General features: G+C 31.9%; 1 protein-coding gene across 1 annotated transcript in view; it reads left to right on the top strand.

Annotated features, from left to right (window-relative positions):
* Positions 1–221: 221 nt before the first annotated feature.
* TrissinR (Trissin receptor) overlaps positions 222–17,490 on the top strand; it is a 55,621-nt gene continuing 38,352 nt past the window's right edge. The window contains exon 1 of the mRNA XM_065308878.1: positions 222–355. The gene's annotated coding sequence lies outside the window, so the exon portion shown is untranslated. The remainder of the gene's footprint in view (positions 356–17,490) is intronic.

The following is a 17,490-nucleotide window of genomic DNA, read 5'->3' as shown; positions in this document are numbered from 1 at the left end:
TATGATCCCGCTTGTAATAATATTATAATTGGAAAACAAAGTGTTGAATTGCAAATGGAATTTCGCTGGCAATTAGAATAAATTGTGTTTTTAAACCGCTGGAAATTCGTGCTGCTCAGAGCTCTTGTTCGCTCATCGCATCACACGCTTCCACAACTTCGCACGTCGCTGCAATCGCACCCTGCTTGTAAGGGTGGCCTTTTCCCGTCAGTATCACAACGCGCGTTGCTGAAATCGAATCGGTTGGAATTCTACTGTCCTAAATATTCTTACCACGCACTTTGGAAGTTATCAAATAAATTTTCAAAGTGAAAAAGTGTTTATTACGGATAATTATTAATAAATTCATCAGGAGGTGAGTTTTTATATAAAAAAAATTAAAAAATAAAATATTCAATTATTTTGTTTTTGATTTGAATTATAAATTTAAAATTCGTGCGTGTTTTTGATTGTATTGAATTGAATTGAATTGATTTGATAAAATTCGATAGGTCGACTTGTATTGACACTTTTCGTGTTACTCGTTTGTTGTACATTCATTTGTGTGGTGTTTACATTGCGTTCTTTTATTTTGGTTTCGATTCGATTGTCTGGTGTTCGAAATCACCGGGGGATTTATATTTGTATTTGTATTTGTATTTGTATTTGCAACTATGTGCTATGGAATAACTGTGGTGTTAGTTGGTAGCAAGGTGAGTGTAAATATGTTGCTAGTGTACGAAGTGACCAAATTTCATCCAAACATTGAACTATGTTTGTTTTGCGCGCTTATACACAAAACTCCAAATCTATCCTCTAGGGCACATCAAGGGCTTATGGCTCGAATAATAAAACAGTAAAAATTCAAACGGAAAAAGTCTGCGTGCTTGAAAAAGTTTTTTGTGGGTTGTGTGGGAAAATTTAACAAAAGAAATATTCCCGATGGATATTTGTATTTGCAAATGTTGAATGTTTAATAATTTTTGGAAAAATTTGTTTTTTGGTAGGAAAAAATAAAAAATAAAAATATTGTGTTTAACTGTTGCAAAATTAAATTTAAAAAATGAATAATGTATTTTTCCATCGTTATATATGCCTAAAACTATAATTTTTATTGTTTTGCATTTTTTAGCGAGAAATATTGATGAAAAATAATTTTTTTCTACTTCCACCTTTAAAAAGTCTGTTTTTCTACGGTTTTTTGACACAAAAAGTGTTTTTTAACTACGGACGGCCAAAGCCGTGACTAAAGTACTTTAATTACGGGTTTTAGTCACGGGGTGGAGCTTAAACCTCCCTTTAAGCCACTCAATACTAAATATTCTAAAAAAAATGCAAAAAATAAAATAAAATTTAAAAAAGAAAATGCAAAATAAATGTTTTTTTTAAATTAAATTAAAATATTTTCTATTTTTATAATTTTTAATCCATTAATATAAATTCTTGATTTTATCCACGTGTCTAGTCAATTTTTCTCCCACATGATTATATCTATAAACTTTTTAGGTGAGTCAAATATAGTTAGCGAACATTAATTTAATTTACGTGTACTTTTAGCGGCTAGGATTTCACAGCTACCTACGAGTACATGCTACATTCGCGCGAATTCTCGTTTCGAATTAATAAAACATCTATTGTCATTCTGTCGGTGTTCATTGTAAAGTTTCACAGCGTTCATTAGAAAGTTTAAGTTTTTTGCGCGCCGCTTCGACAAAAACATACGTGCCACCTACCCACATGTGGAGATAATTAGAGGATTAAGGATTAATTACTTTACACGTCTGGCTGTGATCAACGCAAATGTTTTCTGGCGGCAATCTAATTGCTGCCGTCTATAAAATATCTTCAAACAATAAATTTTAGTTCAAAGGGACGAATTTTTTATATAAATTTTTATTTTTAATTGAAAAATTATTTTAATGATGAAACTTTGTTATAAATTAAATTATTAGTTACTAGCTTTAACTACTTAGCGTCTGTAGTCACAGAAGAAGTAACAATGAAGTAGAATGGCGGGAAGTTTAAAATGGCTGAAAGTATAGTCTATGGAAGTATAGTGTACAGTCTCCATAGTGTAGTCAATTGGATTTGATGTTGACGTAGCTGTCGGTAATACAGTGTGATAATACAGTGTGATGGTACTATAGTACTTAGGTTTGAGCTTCATTGCTGGAATGCTAGATGGCGTTAAAGTAGTCAAATAGCCAGATGCAGAGGTATTATTGGCTAAACTATTTCTTTATTTTATTTAAAAATAATTTTTTTATTAAATAAAAAGTAGCCTATAACCATTCGGGGACCACTAAGAATATGTGTACAAATTTTCATGATGATCGGTTAAGTAGTTTTTGCGTGAAAGTGTAACAAACATCAGGACTTTCGCATTTATAATATTAGTAGGGAAAAAAATTGTTAAGCAATTTTTATGCATTAAACAAGCATAAAATGAGATAAAACCACAAATTTTAGAGGAAAAATTGATAATTTTTTATAAATTTTTAATATTTAACGAAATAATTATTTTAATGACGAAAATTGGCCATAAATCAAATTATTAGCTATAAAAGCATTTATTTTACCAATTTTTGCATTCAACGAGCATAAAAGCTATTAGAACTCATCTTGACGACGGGGCCAAGTCACTGTCGCCGCCATTAACTTCCGGTACATTAGAAAACCATTAAAATGGCATAATAGAAGCTATAAGCAATCAAACCGCTCGAAAAGTAGATATTACGCTTATTCTCATATAAAATAAATTCTTTTCCCACAGATTCTTTTTTTTCCTTCTTTTCTTAAAGAAATAAAATTAATTCCATTACTTATCAAAAGCACAGTTTAATTCAGAAACTTTTCCAGACTTGACACAAACAAAAAAGTAAATACTTAATAAAAGATCCCTGATGATATATTTTTCTTTATTTTTTTTTCTTTTAGTTGCGAATTTGTGGAAATTTTAAGCCGATTGCAATCAAAACATTTACAGAGCCGTTGGCAGTCATTCACGTGCGATAGTGCGAAAGATTCACGCGAAGTGAGCAAGTATTACAGTTAATAACTCGAAAAAAACTCGCAAGGATAAAGAGCGTAGAAAGACGGAAGAAAAAAACGTGAAAAGCTTGTGTTGCACGCTCCGCTCCACATTTGACATTGCGATGAATACATTTTTTGTCAGCTCGGAGCGACATTGTGACTTGGGAGCCATTCCAGGACTCGCTTCAACGTCTTATCTCGAATGCTCAAGATTGCGAAGAATTTTCCATACCACTTTTATATGTTTATACTGTATTTACAATATTATTTTTGTTTTTGAGGAGAATCATCCGGTTTTATAACCTCAAAATGTTTCTAACCTCAAAAAACAAAAAGAATTTTATATTTTGCTTTGAATTATTGAATAAAAGCAAGAAAATGTTTTATTTATAAGTAAAATTTATTAAAAATAAGTTTTATACTAAAAATGGTAAAATATATTTTAATTTTTTTATGTTTTTGACAAGAATAAACACAATCTAACCTCAAAATTGTAAAAAAATGCAAAAAATTTCGCGTTTTTCTTGAAATTTTAGAAAAACTACAAGAAAATGAATTATTTATGTGTAAATGTTTATAAATAATTCATTTCCTACTAAAATTCGAGGAAATATTTGCATTATTTTGTGTTTTTGACAAGGATAAACATAATCTAACCTCAAAAATGACAAAAATCGCAAATATTGCCGTATTTTTCTTTACTTTTACCAAAAATACAAGAAAATGCATTATTAATACGTAAATGTTTATAAATAATTCATTTCCTACTAAAATTCTATAAAATATGTGCAATATTTTGTGTTTTTGGCTAGTATCATCACAATCTAACCTCAAAACAACAAAAAACAGCAATAATTCCGTGTTGCAGCAAGAAATTGCATTATTAATGACTAAATGATGATAAATAAATCATTTCCTACTAAAATACTACAAATTATCCACAATTTTGTTGTGTTTTTGTCAAATATTTTGACATTTCATAACATAACCTCAAAAAAATAAAAAATTCCGGTTGTTTCTATAATTTTAACCCAACATCATCGAAATGTATTATTAATACACAAATGTTTATTGATAATACATCCAAGGATATTAATGAAATACGGAAAATTGCACAATAAAAGCCCCCGCGCCGCATGTGCGCTCATAAATAATTCGCGCGTTTTCCTCGCAGCGAAATTCTTCGCGTTCGAGATACGAAATACGCGCACATCGATTTTTCTACGTGTTTGTACCCTTATGACATCCTTATTTATCAGCGGGGTGGTGTACATGTAAAAAGTACTAAATATACCGAACATATCAAGTGCGATCCCATCGAGATTCAATAAGCGTGATTTAGTGCATACGGAAAATGGAAAAATTGACTTTTAACATGAAATCCATCGAAACAGCATTGATTTATCACCGGGGAACATAACTACTTTGTTTTAATATCAAACTGTATCTAAGTATTGAATTACGAGTACAATCAACAGTGATTGTTGATTGTATGTCGAAATGGATATTATTTATTATTTACGGGTTAATTAATTTATCATCGAAAGGTTAATTAAGTAATAAAATACGTTCGTGCGTGACGTGCGATTCAATTAATTTTTTCTTTGGTTGTTTTCGTGATTTCAATTTAACTGGTTTAAAGTTTCTTCTGGTGACGATTTCGGAGTGTAGATATGTTTAAATTTAATTCAAAATGAGGAAAATCAATGTTTTATTTGTTTTTCTACTTTTACTTATAAAATATCACTTTTTCTACGGTTTTGAGACACAAAAAGTTGTATTTTAGTCATAGGCGGTCAAAACCGTGACTAAAGTACTTTATTCACTGGCTTTAGTCACGGGGTTGAGCTTGCGCATGCGTATTTGCTTTCCACTTTTAAAACATGACTTTTTCCAGGGACAAAAAGTGGTACTTTAGTCATAGGCGGTCTAAAGTACTTTAGTCACGACCTTTAGTCACGGAGTGGAGCTTGCGCCTGCGTATTTGCCTTCCACTTTTAAAACATTACTTTTTTTATAGAAGAAAAGTGGTACTTTAACCACGGATGGCTAAAGTCGTGACTAAAGTACTTTTCTCGTGACTAAAGTGTCATTTTGCGCATTTGACACTTAATCTCTTTGTACTTCAATGTAAAACGTGTCAAATTACGCCTGGATTAAGAATTTGCATATAAATGCATTTTACTTACACTTGTAAGCATTTTACTTCTACTTTCTTTTATTTACTTTTATTTTATTCCTATGATAATAATAGCAACGCTAAGTTTCAAGAAGTAAAAGGTCTGGATGTAAAAATATCCGTAGCATTGGAGTTTTGAATAAAACGCGCCCGTGGGAGGCTATAAACCTTTTTTATTAACAAAAACGTCGAGATGGAAATGCTTGCCGAATATAGCTACTACGTTTGCGATGAGTTTCCTTCTGTGGGCCACTCGTATCTTCGCCGAGCGCACGAAGTTTTCGAGGTGACACTCGAGACGCGTGAGTAGGGTGGAATTTTTCAATTTATTTTTCTTTGGCGTCACTTGTGTAGGCCATGAAAAGTGACAGATGACGAGAAGTAAGCATATATTGAATTGCATGTACGAGTATATATAGCAAGTTGAATTAAATGAATTAAATAGTAGGCATGATAAATGAAAGTGAAATTGGAAAAATTTGAGTTTTTAGGAAGATTTTGAGAATTTTGATTAAAAAAAATTAAAAATTTGAAAATCCGTTGAGATATAAGCATAAAACACAAAATAATACAAAATATTTTAGTCTAAAGTTACATACACCACTAGAAATCAATTAGGTGTAAGAAAAGTTGCCTACCATAAACAATTCTCTTGTATTTTCTTTAAATTAAGAATTATTATCAACTAGCTTTAACCCTTGGCTTCGCTCGCGAATATCTAAAATAATGAAGTTGCTTCCGTACGCGTCTGTAGTCACAAAAGAAGTAAAAATGAAGTAGAATGGCGGGAAGTTTAAAATGGCTGAAAGTATAGTCTATGGAAGTATAGTGTACAGTCTCCATAGTGTAGTCAATTGGATTTGATGTTGACGTAGCTGTCGGTAATACAGTGTGATAATACAGTGTGATGGTACTATAGTACTTAGGTTTGAGCTTCATTGCTGGAATGCTAGATGGCGTTAAAGTAGTCAAATAGCCAGATGCAGAGGTATTAGTGGCTAAACATTTTCTTTATTTTATTTAAAAAATAATTTTTATAATTAAATAAAAAGTAGCCTATAACCATTCGGAGACCACTAAGAATATGTGTACAAATTTTCATGTAGTTTTTGCGTGAAAGTGTAACAAACATCAGGACTTTCGCATTTATAATATTATTAGGGATAATATCATGCAATATTGTATTTAATCTTCCGTTTTGTTAATTAATCATTAATGTAACAAAGAAAGACTAACTTTAAGGCGTAAAACTAACCAAAATCGAATTTTTTCCATCAAAAAATCAAAAATTTCACCAAAAAACAAATTTTCAACCATTTTAACTCATTTTTTCTAAAAACTATTACAATACTTCATCTATCACCTCTACAAATTACCTGATATAATCACCTGATGCAAGTTTAATTAAATTTCTACGCAGTTGCATGCTGATTGCTAATTTGCGCCTGAAAGTTCTTGATATGTAGAGGTAAACACTTTAGTTTGCGCATAGCTCGAGCAAGTTAAGAGAGCAACGCGGATTCAATTGCATTCAGCACAATTCCAAGGAGTAAACACTTCAATATGCACTCGCTGCACTCATACAAGCTGGGAAATTGTCAAAGCGCAACGCATAGAAAACTTTAATCAACATAAACGTTTCAAATACGATGCGACATAAATACAAATACGCAAATTATATCCACCCGCATAGTTTTCATCTGTTTCTTTTTTTCATCAAAAGAATAAATATATCATAATGATTAATTACGTCTCCAGACATGATTAATGTTAATTTAATGTCTGGAGGAAAGAAATATTCGGAATTACAGTACATGAAGGTTTATTTAGTTATGTGATGAAAAAATGGCTATATTTAGAATTTAAATAAGTATTATTTGTGTGTAATCCAATTTATGAAATTGGATGATAAAATGAATAAAATGAAGAAATATTTATTTGACGTGGTTCAAAGTGAATGAGTACACTTTACGGACTTGAGTGTGTTTGCAGTTGTAGGTAAACTCATTCATAAATACAAATACAAGCAACACTTTCATTGAATTTGGTTAGCGTTGCGTAGGGGGACATTTTCTGATATTTTTTTCGAGGAAAAGCAACGCAATAACATTAACATGTGGAAATAACCCGTAAAATAAATCTATATATATAAAAATGAATTTCTGTTTGTTAGTCTCGCTAAAACTCGAGAACGGCTGAACGGATTTATCTTATCTTGGTCTTGAATAATTCGTGGAGGTCTAGGGAAGGTTTAAAAGGTGAGAAAAATTCGAATAATAGCCGGGAAAATCATCAAAACAGCTCTTTTCTATAGAATAAAATTTGACATTGAGATTCAATCATAGTTATAGTTAAATAGTTGAATTCGAGATGGCGCGCTGAAGTGCATTATTGACAAAACTTTATATGCATAATTTCTTTAAATTAAAATTGCTAATCTTATTGATAGAATTGTCTCTTACTACGAGTATGTCTAGAACAAGAGAGTAAAAACGAATTACATTTTTATTAAACACTGCCGGAACGAAGTCGCGGGCAACAGCTAGTATAATATAGAAAAGAATATTTTTGTTATGTCAATAATATTTCTATCGATTTATTTTTTTGTTAATTTATTAAATTTTAATGAAAAAATAATTTCCTCGTGTTGTTGAGGTGATAATTACGAGTAAAATCGATTTTGTCGTAGTTAGAGTCGACTAATTTCGTTATATTACCCGCACAGCCGCAGTGTAATTGAAAATCTGATACTCACCCACAGATGGTACCACATTCAGCGACATCAAAAGAAGATTACGCAGTCTGGAAGCAACACACAACACACAACACAGAGCGACGACCTGAAAATGTATACCAATGTTATAAGTAATCTAATTACTAATTATGAGAATCATCAGTATATATACATTTACACACAAAATGATGTAAGATGTAAGAAAATTGCAAATATGAGTGTATGATTGATGATTTTTAGGCGTCTGAAGAGTGAAGCTTATGAGTTTTTTACGTTTTCATATAAATTTATACAATTTGATTGGTTTTTATTAATTTACTTTTGGTAACGACGAAAAATATTTATATTTCAAGCAATTATGAGGTAGAATATTTTATAAAGACATGACATCGATGGTTAGATTTGAAATATTGTTGTGGTTATGCAACCCAACATACACACAAATTGCAATGTAAATTTCTATAACTTAAGCACGATTTTTCAGCTAATTTGTTGGGGCGCACGTTGCGTTACTAGAAAATCATTTAAACATAACACAAGTGAATACAACTGAGCGACGCGGAATTCATATTTAGACTTCAGGAAATATTTACCGGCATTTTTACTACAGTAATTGAGTTTATAACCAGTTTAGAAAAGATTAAAAAGTTGCCTATCCTCACAAAATCTCAAAATTTGTTATTTTTTGTTCCTCAATGAAATTTATGTGTTTTGTGTTGCCTATCAAGACATACCTAACCTAATTCGGCATTTCCCTCGTAACAAAAGATTAAAAAGTTGCCTATCTTCACAAAATCTCAAAATTGTTATTTTTTCTTCTTCAACTTAAAGAAACTTCACTACAACTGTAAATATAGTTAAGTTGTTTTAATATAACATTTCCTAAGTGTTATAATGTGCATTATCATGTCCACCTTGACATTGATTGACAAACACAGTCGGACATTCTGTTTATGTACTCGTACTCCTTAGGTAATGTACCGGTAATGCACGCGACACGTAAAACTCAGCAGTAAAGTAAGCAGATTACTGTCAGTCCACACGCAGACGTAAATGTAAACATAAAGTAATGTCAAAAAGTTTTAAATGCGTGCGCTATAAGCACATTTCCTAAACACTGCCGCAAAAATTTTTGTTTTTCGCTAATACCTACATGAATTTAATATTATGCAAATGTATAATATATAAAGTTTGAACCTTATTTGATTACAAAACTTTTTTTCCACTTGGATTTAATCAAAGTTTCCTGTTGAAGTTTAAAAAAGCGAAAAAGTTGCGAAAAAATGTAAGATATTTGCGTCTGGTCGGATAAGCCAACAAATGCTGTCAGAAGCATTCAAAGTTAGTATACTTGTGTTAATATTTACAATATTCAAGTAGTTTTATTTAGAAAACCGTAAATAGCGCTTTTATTGGGTGTACAATAAGCTGTCTGTGACAATTTGCGATGTCACAAGTTTTGGGAAAGTTTTTATGCAACCTATGCAACCAGTCAGACACATATTGAGGTTATGATTGTTTTATGACACTTATAAAGTATATATTACTTCGGGGAATCACGTGAATTACAAGAATAGAATAAAAATTGTGAGTTATATAAATAAACTTTAACGTTTTACTCAATATATTTATTTATTTATTTATTTATTTATTTTAGAACTACTAACTGCATAGAGCTTACGAGTACATGCATAATTGATTGATTCATTGAGTTATTCCTTTAAAGTGAAAAAAAATCGAGACTTGGGACTGCAAGTAAACTCCCCGGGAAACTTTCGTGAGGTTTTCATTTTGCGTCGGTGTGGAAAAATGGCGTGTGCGTGCTGACAGTCTTTATCTGTTTGCGTAAACTCCCAAGACGTCTGCAATTTTAAGGCTAGACTACGCGTATTCTACGGGGAATTTTTCATTTCATGTTTGAATTATCGATAAGACAAAACAAATCAACTCTTTACTTTGAAGTTTGACTCGTCGGGTGAAGTGAAACAGATAAACAAGAGTGTAGATAATAAAAGTCACACGTTTTTTGTTAAAAACTCAAAAACTAATCATGATAAATTAATTATTTCTTCAGGAAGTTATTAGGAATTAAATTCTTTATCTAATAGAAAAAAGAGTTTATAAGAGTTTATATCTTTATTTTATAAAAAGTTATTGATAATTTAAATTATACTTAATAATTTTTTATAAAATTAAATTTAATTGTTTATAACTTTTGATATAAAAATAATAAACATACCAAATAAAAAGAATTTGATGTAGAATTTAATTGTTTATTTACTAGTAAAAGAAAAACTATTCTATCTTTAATAGTTTTTGAGTTATTCAATAATAACTAATCAATTCCATGACAACACACTTGAGTGTTATATATATTTTTAAATGAATAAGTTTAATTGCTTATAACTTTTGGTACAAAAACAGTAAACACACCAAATAAAAACAACTTGATGTAGAATTTTATTGTTTATTAACTGGTCAAAGGAAAACTATTTTATCTTTAACGGTTTTTGAGTTATTCAATAATAACTAAACAATTACACGTCAACACACTTGAGTGTTATAAATTTTTTAAATGTATAAGTTTAATTGCTTATAACTTTTGATACAAACGCAATAAACACACCAAATAAAAACAACTTGATGTAGAATTTAATTGTTTATTTACTGGTAAAAGAAAAACTATTTTATCTTTAACCATTTTTTAGTTATTCAATAAAAACTAAACAATTTTACATCAAAACATTTGATTATGAAATTAAATCAAAGTGTCATTTGCCTGTTTACTTATTTTATTTAATTTTAAACAAATTAAATTCATACGCTTAGTGTTTCCGTTTGATATTCAATCCATTCGTGTTCTTGACACGCCATTCGCAGAAATTACACAGACAATAAGATGCATCTTGTGCATTATTACGCGTAATTCGTGCTTTGTGTCAGGAATTACGGAATGTACATTACACAATGAACAAATAAACAGATAACATGAATGAAATTCGTATTTACACTGTGCGTTACCCAAAATAACACACATAATGAACAATTTTTGTTTTCAATCTGTACGGATAAATACAAACATCGTGTAGATATCTTAACCTTGAATCTCTCGATTGCGCGGAATTCAGCGCAACAATTTTGCCGGTTTGTAGGCGTGTGTTGACAGCAAACACAATTTCCGGAATGAAATTTCGTGCGGAAACTTCGCAGCGCATGGGATGTGACGTATAACGAGAAGATTGTCACGCTTATTAATAACAGGCAGGTATGTTCGCAATCTGCGTGCACTTTGTAGCTAAATTACAGAGTGATATTCATACTCGTAGATAAAAGCAAAACAAGCATCAGTTGATGTTATTTTTCGTTTTTTTTTTAAATTTTATTTTTAGTGTTGATATAGGCGTACGCCATTGATAAAAGGGCAGCTGCGTATTTTGTACTTATTTACAATCAACGTCAGTGTGATTAATGAATGAAAGACGATTAAAAACGTTCGTAAAGCGTGCGCGATAAATTTTCATCGGCGTTTATTAACGCGGTTTGAATAATTGGTATTGCTGCGTATTGCGTAGGGTAAATAGTTACATAATTCATTCACAGACGGCGCGAGTGTGGAATTTTATATTAAATACGGGTTTAGTAGGGTGGGGGGTGTGAGACGTTTGGGGTAGTAGGCAACCAACAATGTTTTACGTTTTGTAGCAGCAAGCGCGTATTGAATTAATTTATATTTTCTTTCACAAGTTTTTTGAAAATTAAATAAGTAGCCTATGTTATTCTCCTATGACTAAACTATCTCTATACCAAAATTTATCAAAATTAGTTGAGTAGTTTTTACGTGATTGCGTCACAAACATACAAATAAACATTAAATTCGTATTTGTAATACTAGTTAGGATTAAATTGGAATATCCCTACTAATATTATAAATGCGAATGTCCTGCTGTTTATCATGCTTTCACGCATAAACTACTTCACCGATCATCATGAAAATTTGTACACATATTCTTAGTGGTCCCCGAATGGTTATAGGCTACTTTTTATTTAATAAAAAAAATTATTTTTTAAATAAAATAAAGAAATAATTTAGCCAATAATACCTCTGCATCTGGCTATTTGACTACTTTAACGCCATCTAGTATTCCAGCAATGAAGCTCAAACCTAAGTACTATAGTACCATCACACTGTATTATCACACTGTATTACCGACAGCTACGTCAACATCAAATCCAATTGACTACACTATGGAGACTGTACACTATACTTCCATAGACTATACTTTCAGCCATTTTAAACTTCCCGCCATTCTACTTCATTGGTACTTCTTCTGTGACTACAGACGCGTACGGAAGCAACTTCATTATTTTAGATATTCGCGAGCGAAGCCGCCGCTTAAAGCTAGTAGTTACATAATTCATTCACAGACGGCGCGAGTGTGGAATTTTATAATAAATACGGTTTTGGTAGGGTATGTGAGATGTTTGGAGGTAGTAGGCAACCCACCATGCCTTGATTCATGTAGCAGCAAGCGCAAATTGAATTAAATTGTATTTTCTTTAATTTTTGACTTTTTTCAAAATGATAAAAGTAGCCTATATTATTCTCCTAGGTCCAAATTATCTCCATACCAAAATTTATCAAAATTCGTTGAATAGTTTTTGTGTTATTGCGTCACAAACATACAAACAAATATTAAACTCGTATTTATAATACTAGTTAAGATTAAATTGGAATATTAACTATAGATCATCTATATTTACCTAATATATCACAAGTTAATTAGTAATTATTAATTACTCTAGAGGCATCTTGATTTTTCCGAGAATTACGTGTTTGCCAATAAAACACATTTCCATTCGGTTTATTCCGTTCATTCGGATGTTATTGATGTTTAAAACGTGCCTAAGCAAATGTTGCTTTCCAATGTGTTCCCACAGTGTTTTTCAGCGGCGTGTGTGCGTCATACCAATATCAAATAGAAAACTCGGCGCATCGTTTGATCAGCGTTAGTTAATATTGCTATAGCCGTAATTAAATATTAAAATATACGCAGAAGATATGTGGAATACAGGATGAAAAACATTTGTTGGGGATGAAGAAAGTACTTTGAACCCTAATATCAGTCAATTGAAAGGGAATATTTGCTAAATATAACAAATAAATCAAAATTTACATTAATTATTTAAGATTTTGTATTAATTTCATCTAAAAAATATGAAAAAATTAATTTTTTTAAATATTTCACAAAAAAACGTTTTTTATAAAATTTTCTTAAAATTTTCATTTTAGTAATATAATTTTAATTATTTAACAATATTTGACATAAAAAATTAAAAATTTTCAATGATAAAACCATAAAAATTAATTTTTCAAAGAATTTTAAAGAAAAATTTCTCTTTTTTCAACTTTTAACAAGAATAAAAATGAATAACAAACATTTAACCCTCAAATTATTTATTTAATTCAATTATTTATTAAATAATAAATTTTTCTAATATATTTTCATCCCCCAAACATTTTTTTCACATTTTACCTTAATAATAATTATTTTTCCATTCTAAACTTCCCCTAATTCACTTTCGCGAATCCTGAGATGACATGCAACTCATCCTTGGATGATGATGCATTATCCATGACAATACACTAAGTGAAATGCAATTGGAAGCGCCTAGTACAAGACTACTACCAATAATGCATCCATTATCATCCACGACCGCCTCCACACTGACGTCATTCTGACACAATAACGCATTTCCTGATCGCATCTACCCAATTCACCGTATTACTCGTACACAAAGCACTTTACATCACAAGAGCACTAAAGCACGTGAAAAACAAGTTGCACCTTCAATAAGTGTTTTAAATTAAATCTACTAACCCAACCACTAGTATAATGATGATAAAAACACTAAAGGTTATAAGGGTAGAACTGTTTGATTAATGTAACTAACTAATTAACCAAACCCAAGTTTGTGCTTTGGTATTGAGTGTGTTTTTTATTTTATTTTCATATTGCAATTAGTTTGTAGTTCACAACTTCAAAGGAAGAGGGATGTTTATGCTAACGATTTAATTAGTTAGCAAAAAAAATAAAATAAGAATAAACATTTGATGTTTTTGATTACTTTTAAATTGTAATTTTAATTTTTTTCGGGCGAAAATCTTGAAGATAAATTTTTGTTGATATAGATTGTTGATAAAAATGATTTTATACAATTTTATACAGTGATAGGACAATTTGTCACGTTGGGATGATTTTTCTTATAGTTATTTTTGCTCAAGAGACCATTTTTCTCCATTCACACTCCATTACACTCCTTCGCACAATTTTACCGGTTATATCATATTCTGATTTATTGTTTTACGTGATTCTATGTTTTCCTGATATATTTTTTGCTTTATTCTTCTTTACTTTATGTAATAAAGTCACTCAAGAATAAATTATTAAATTTCACGCAGTGTAGATACATAAGGACGATTCTAGATCCTCTTTCCTTTTAAAAAGCGCCATCTGTCGGTGAATGTTTAAATTAATATTTGAGTTTAAAGTTTCAGTCACTAGTAAAAATCCGCAGTTTTTATCTACTCAGCAGTTTAATAATCTATATATATATATATATATATATATATATATATATACATGAATTGCTGTTCGTTAGTCTCGCTAAAACTCGAGAACGGCTGAACGGATTTATCTTATCTTGGTCTTGAATTATTCGTGGAGGTCTAGGGAAGGTTTAAAAGGTGAGAAAAATTCGAATAATTGCCGAGAAAATCCTCAAAACAGCTCTTTTCTATAGAATAAAATTTGACATTGAGATTCAATCATAGTTATAGTTAAATAGTTGAATTCGAGATGGCGCGCTGAAGTGCATTATTGACAAAACTTTATATAAATAATTTCTTTAAATTAAAATTGCTAATCTTATTGATAGAATTGACTCTTACTACGAGTATGTCTAGAACAAGAGAGTAAAAACGAATTACATTTTTATTAAACACTGCCGGAACGAAGTCGCGGGCAACAGCTAGTGGTATATAAATTATCACATGCGCTAAACGCTACTTGCACAACGAGATAAAGTACTTTAGTCACGGCTTTGGCCACCTGTGCTTAAATTACCACTTTTTGTGTCTATATACCGTTGAAAAAGTATTGTTTTCTATGTGTAAACATAAATAATTTAATTATTTAATGATTTTAATAATAATTTGATTGCAATTTAAAAATTTAATAATTTGGTCTTAGACTTTCACTGATGGATCACTGATCATTTATGGATTGGACGAGTACAGATCAATCTCAATTACATTACGCCGCAAAGCTTGCAATCTTCAAGTGTAGACGAAAAAGTTTTTTTTTTATCAAAAAGTTCGTGAACAGAACAAGTCCCATTTGGGACTTTAAGAGAAAACGCCTAAGGTATTATAGAACCTACGACTTTTTATAAACAATATGTTGAATGTACTACCCGTGCCAAGTTTTAAACAAAAAAAAAATTTTAAGTCAATTAAGAGACATACCTTCAGTAAACAAACAAAAGTTTTTATTTTTATGCGTAGAAAATTACTATAACAGAAAAATACATTTTTCTCCTTGAAATTTAGGACAATTCATTAATTTCTACATTATTAAATAATTTAATTAAAACCTGAATACGAAATATCCATTGAGGAATTCCGCATAATTTACATTCACGCACAGAAAAGGAGAACGAGTTAAATTATATTTTCAAGATTCAGGAAAATGCAAATCTTGGCCCTTTATAACTCCGCCGCACAAAACGTGTTTCTGACAACGGCGTAAAACCTTTTTCTTACTCATTAAAAAATTCAAACACTTTTAAAACTCGTTTTCCCCAATTACTAATTTAAAATTCGCCGAATATTGACAAACTTTTCGACTTCCGCATAAAAATGACGCGCCAATATTTTCGATTGCGCAAATACAAGTATGGAAATTTTTAATTAAACCGATAATGCAAATGTTTTCCGTCGATCTTGTTTGCGTGTTCTTCTTCTTCTTCTTCTTCTTCTTTTGTAGGCATATTGCCTGTTCCTACTTCAGACAGGGTTTAGGTGGTCGCTCCATCTCTTTCGGGGTCTTCCCAGGGATCGCTTTCCCTTGGCGATTTGTCCCTGGCTATTCGGACTATTCTGGTTTCGTCCATCCGTTCTATGTGTTCGTTCCACTCGATTTTGCGTCTTTTGCACCATTGTGTTATGTCTTCTATGTTGTTGCACGCTCTTCTGATGTCTTCGTTCTTTATCCGGTCGAGCAGTGTTTTGCCATCTATGTTTCTTAGTGTCCTCATTTCCGCGGTGGTGAGCAATCTCTGTGTGGTTGTCGTCTCTGCACGCGTTTCTGCCGAGTATGTAAATATGGGCCTGACTACTGCCTTGTAGATGGAAACTTTCGTCTCTGTTCTTAGATGTTTGTTGTCCCAAATCGTGTTCCTTAGGCATCCTGCTATTCTCAGGCCCTTTTCAACTTGCTCTGCTACTTTTTTCCACTCCTCCACTGCTGGATATGTTTATACCAAGATATCGGAACTCGCTCACTTGTTGTACGATTTGTCCATCGACTTCAAGTTTGCATCTTATTGGATGTGGTGCGATGACCATGCATTTGGTTTTTTCTGTTGCTATCTCCATGTTGAGGGCTTTGCTGGCAATGTTAAACTGGTGAATCATGCGTTGTAGGTTGTCTTCGCTATCGGAAATTAGCACGGCATCGTCCGCGTAGCACACAACTTTCAGCTCTTTCCCCCCCATCTGGTATCCTTTACAGCGTCGGACTCTTGCAATTATCTCTTCCATGATGAAGTTGAATAGCAGGGGGCTTAGGGAATCGCCTTGTCTTACCCCTGTTCCTACTTTTATGGGGTCTGTGCGTTGTTCGGCTATTGCTAGTTGCAGTTCGTTGTTGTTGTAGATGTCCCTTATAGTATTGATGATATCAGATGCGATGTTTCTTTTCGGAGTATGCTGGTTATGTCTTGGAGCTGCACTCTGTCAAACGCTTTCCTTAGGTCCACGAAGGAAAGAAAAGCCGGTTTGTTCCACTCCACGGCTTTTTCCTTCACCTGTCTTATTATGAATATTGCGTCGTTACAGGACCTTCCTTTCCTGAAGCCCTGTTGTTCGTCTGATAGTGTGGTGTGTGCTAATATCTTGTTCGCTAGTAATCGAGTTGTTAGTTTCAGGGTGGTGTTTAGCAGAGCTATTCCTCGATAGTTGGATGGTTCTTGCTTATCTCCTTTCTTAAACATCATTATTAGTGTGCTCAATTTCCATTCAGTTGGTACTCTCTGATGCTTCAGGATGATGTTGATAAGTTTCGTAATTTCGGCCGCGAGCACTTCTTCGCCGTATTTCAGGAGGTCATTGGGTATTCCGTCCGGGCCACTGGCTTTTCTGTTTCTGAGTTTAGCGAGTTCTGTTTCCACCTCAGATATGCTTACTATGGTTGGTTCATCAGGTTGTATGTTGACTGAGATATTAGGTTTCTCCTGGTTTGTGTCCCGGTATAGATGTTTGATGTAGTTTATCCAGGTCTCTTTG

Source organism: Atheta coriaria, unplaced genomic scaffold (genome assembly GCF_025399875.1).
Source record: "Atheta coriaria isolate IRGN ID8LTWV9N9 unplaced genomic scaffold, Caltech_Dcor_3.1 hic_scaffold_7_pilon, whole genome shotgun sequence".
NCBI classification, from domain to species: domain Eukaryota; kingdom Metazoa; phylum Arthropoda; class Insecta; order Coleoptera; family Staphylinidae; genus Dalotia; species Dalotia coriaria.
The sequence above is the reverse complement of the archived record's forward strand: the minus strand, read 5'-3'. Positions and strand labels throughout refer to the sequence as shown.